The 3,968-nt window shown below is 40.8% G+C and overlaps 1 pseudogene; it reads right to left on the reverse strand.

Moving 5' to 3' along the window:
• Positions 1-3,597: 3,597 nt before the first annotated feature.
• LOC139037919 (U2 spliceosomal RNA) lies at positions 3,598-3,740 on the reverse strand (annotated as a pseudogene).
• Positions 3,741-3,968: the final 228 nt, after the last annotated feature.

Genomic DNA, 3,968 nt, shown 5'->3' on the forward strand with positions numbered 1-3,968 from the left:
TACCCTGACTATTTATGTGGTTGGGTCTGATTGCCCTGAAGTCACAGCAGATTAGGTTTCCTTGGCTTCAGTCAGCTTTCATACAATGGGAGTGTTTTCAAAACAGCTCAATCTGAAGAAAACATGACTGAGAAGCCAGTTTATTTTTAGTACCTAAACTGTACTGAGCTGCATTTTCAGAAAAGTTAATCATTTCCTGTGAAGTTCATGTTTACCACTGTGAAAGTCGTACATGCTCATTACCAAAAATTCAGAAACAAAACAGTAGGAGTGAAAAGCTTCACGTGTAAGCAGCTACCCAGAAGTGAACAGGGTTAACCTTGCAGTCAGTGTCTATTCAACCTCCTTGAAAAATATATATAGTTGTAATCATACTTTTACTATGATTTTTGTACCTGATTTCTTCTTAGGTAATATTTCTTTTGTGTGTATTAGTCGCTCAGTCATGTCTGTCTGACTCTTTGCAACCCAAATGGCTTCATAATGCTACAGCCAATCACCACAAGTAATCTCTGCAATGTACTTGTTGGACATTTAGGTGATATTCAACTTTTCACTTTATTAGATAATACTATAATGAGCATTTTTAAAGTTTTTCCAGTAATTAATATTACTTTCTTAGCATTGATTATGCAAAATGAATACTTTTAAAGCTCATACTAATTTTTGCCAAATTAATTTTTTTTTTGCCAAATTAATTTTAAAAAGTTCTTCCATCAGTATATGAGGATATATTTTTCATCTCACCCTTATTAGTGCAAAATCTTTCTAGTTACAAAGATACTGGCTTTAGAGGTGAAAATTATGTTTCATTTAGTTTTCCCTGATTTCCCGTGATGCTTATAATTTTCCAGCACTCATCATTATTCATTTGTTGAGTGTCCTCTTTTCTGAATTGTTTGCATGTATCTTTGGCTACTTATTTATCACAATCTCAGTTTCTATTTTTTACAGAATTGATTTGGCAGACTCTTCATATGTTGAGCATTAATCTTTGTTACATGTATTTTGAATTCTTGTCTGTTGTTTCCCTTTTTACTTGGGTTATTTTTTTCCTTAACACACAGCCTTGTAAACTTTTTTGTTTTTATGTTTTTATGAGCTTACGCTCATAATTCCCCAACTTTCTTGGTAATTAAAATTATTCTAGGTTGAGCTTAGAAATTTACCATCTCCCCCAAATCATTGCCCTCCCCCAATCAGCTGAAAATTTAAATAATGTAGTCGGCACTTATTATAGGAAACAAAAATCTTGGGAAATTTCTTAGAAAAATTAATACTCATATATTTTATTTAATCCCAGTGAAATAATTCAGAAAAAGGATTTGTGATTTAACTTTTTATTTCCCACTCTGTGGTTAGATTTCATAATGTTTAACAAACAGGAATCATGCCTTGGAGCAGCGGTTCTTAACTTGGGGCAGTTTTGCCTCTGAGGGACATTTGGCAATATCCAGAGATATTTTTGATTGCCACAGTATCGGGGAGGGGCATGCCAATGGCATCTACTAGGTAGAACCAAGTTGCTGTTTAGTGGCTAAGTCAGGTCAGACTCTTTTGCGAACCCACGGACTATGACCTGCCAGGCTTCTCTGTCCATGGGATTTCCCAGGCCAGAATACTGGAGTGGGTTGCCGTTTCCTTCTCCAGGGGATCTTCCCAACCCAAGGATCAAACCCACGTCTCCTGCATTGGCAGGCAGATTCTTTATCACTGAGCCACCAGGGAAGCCAGGTAGAGCCCAGGGTTGCTGCTAAACATCTTCACTCACAGTGTCAGTACTGCTGCTGTGGAAAGAACCCATCATAGAGTTAGTGCTAGTCAGAATGACTATTTAAGCTGTATTAGTGGAGAGAAATGTGATGTCCCATAATTTAAAGTTCACTAGTTCTCTGTCTCTCTTTTTCTGAGTAGGGTCCACTGCTCCCCTTCATCTTCCTCATGTGTTTTAATGACTTACTTTTGCTCCCCTCTTGGAAACTGGCCAGCTTAGGGAAATGTGTGGATGGGGACTGTGGTTGTCCCCGCTTCCTGTGTCATAATTTTTGGGCAATGGGGATCCAGTTGTGGACAAGCTCCACATACACGTGATTCCAGGTCTCTCATTTTCCAGCTCTCTCTTGTTGGGATATGAATAACTTGGAAATCATGTTATTAAAAACCTTGGATGTGATATGTTTGCAGACAACTTAGAGACATGTCACTGCATTTGAGCAGGGGTAGTTCTTCCAGGCTGTGCCCCCCAAGTTAGGCTAAATGAAGGTAAAGGGGTAAAAAACTTTGTCTCAGCCATGTTCCTTGAGGGAGAACCTATTTGCCAAGTTTGGGAGAGTCAGTGACAACAGAAAATCCAGAGATAAAATAGTAAATAGAAATGAGTGTGATGGAAGCAGAATGATAATCCAGAAAATGCCACAAATTGCATTGGAACATCATGGCTAGTTTTTCACTCAGAAAAGAAACACACCTTTATTTAAGTGTGTTCCTGCCATAGAGGATGTTCATTCTTATTCTGTTAAAACCAACCATCTTAGTCACCAAACAAGCAAACACACACAGCAAGTGGGTTTTTTTTTTTTTTTTTGGCAATTAAAATCTGCTGCTGCTGCTGCTAAGTCGCTTCAGTCATGTCTGACTCTGTGCGACCCCATAGATGGCAGGCTCCTCTGTCCCTGGGATTCTCCAGGTAAGAACACTGGAGTGGGTTGCCACTTCCTTCTCCATTGCATGAAAGTGAAAAGTGAAAGTGAAGTCGCTCAGCCGTGTCTGACTCTTAGCGACCCATGGACTGTAGCCCACCAGGTTCTTCTATCCATGGGATTCTCCAGGCAAGAATACTGGAGTGGGTTGCCATTTCCTTTTCCAATTAAAATCTGAGAGCAATTTAAATACATTTAAATACATTTAAATAAAATTAAATTGGAATTTTTGTGGTAGAACTTCCAGATTCTTTGATGTGACAGATTGCACTGGGAATCTAGAAGAGGGGCTTATGGATGACAGTCTTTTATACTTATTCTACCTTTGAGAACCCTTGTGTTTCATGGAGTATCTCGAGTAGCTGGTGCTGTACCTATAGTTTCCACCCATGGCTGCCGATTTGAATAAGAATGTGTTCAATGTGGGTGAGACTTAAAACCTCCAGACTCTCCTCCCTCCAGCTTCTGACGGAATTGCCTGGGTAGGGGCATTGGCTAGTGTAAGAAGTTCTCCGGGTGACTCCAGTGGGCATGAGAACCCCTTCATAAATAGAGCACACTTTGGGAGGACCCACTGAGATCATGCACAGCAGTGTTTCCAAATTTGTCAGTTCATAAGGGTTGTCCAGGTACTCATTAAATATTTATTCTTAAGTATCATTCTTGGAGATTCTGATTCAGTCAGGGCAGTAGTTTCCAGGAATATGTTTGTTTAGCAATCCCTTTGGGTGATGTTTATGCTGAGGCAAGTCTGAGGCACAGTCTGCCCTTCTGTGGTCTTCAGTGGCAGGACCTTAAAGGCAAAGGCCAGTGGACAGGGCCCAGAGCACTAGAGCACTAGTTTCACCTTTAGTGCCTCTAAGGTCTGTTTTTGGTCCCTTGCAGGCTCACAAACCTCTAAGGTTTTTTGTCCCCCCCCCCCCCCCCCCAAGAAAATGAATCAGTTCAGTTCAGTTCAGTTCAGTCGCTCAGTCGTGTTCAACTCTTTGCTGATAAGAACAGACACTACACTTGATCTTAGCCAAAATGCCGAGAAGCGATGTGTCCGACTCTTTGCAACCCCATGAATCGCAGCACGCCAGGCCTCCCTGTCCATCGCAAACTCCCGGAGTTTACTCAAACTCATGCCCATCGAGTTGGTGATGTCATCCAGCCATCTCATCCTCTGTCATCCCCTTCTCCTCCTGCCCCCAATCCCTCCCAGCATTAGGGTCTTTTCCAATGAGTCAACTCTTTGCAAGAAAATGAATAGATTCATCCGAAAAGACT

This window comes from Odocoileus virginianus, chromosome 12 (assembly GCF_023699985.2).
Source record: "Odocoileus virginianus isolate 20LAN1187 ecotype Illinois chromosome 12, Ovbor_1.2, whole genome shotgun sequence".
Taxonomy (NCBI): domain Eukaryota; kingdom Metazoa; phylum Chordata; class Mammalia; order Artiodactyla; family Cervidae; genus Odocoileus; species Odocoileus virginianus.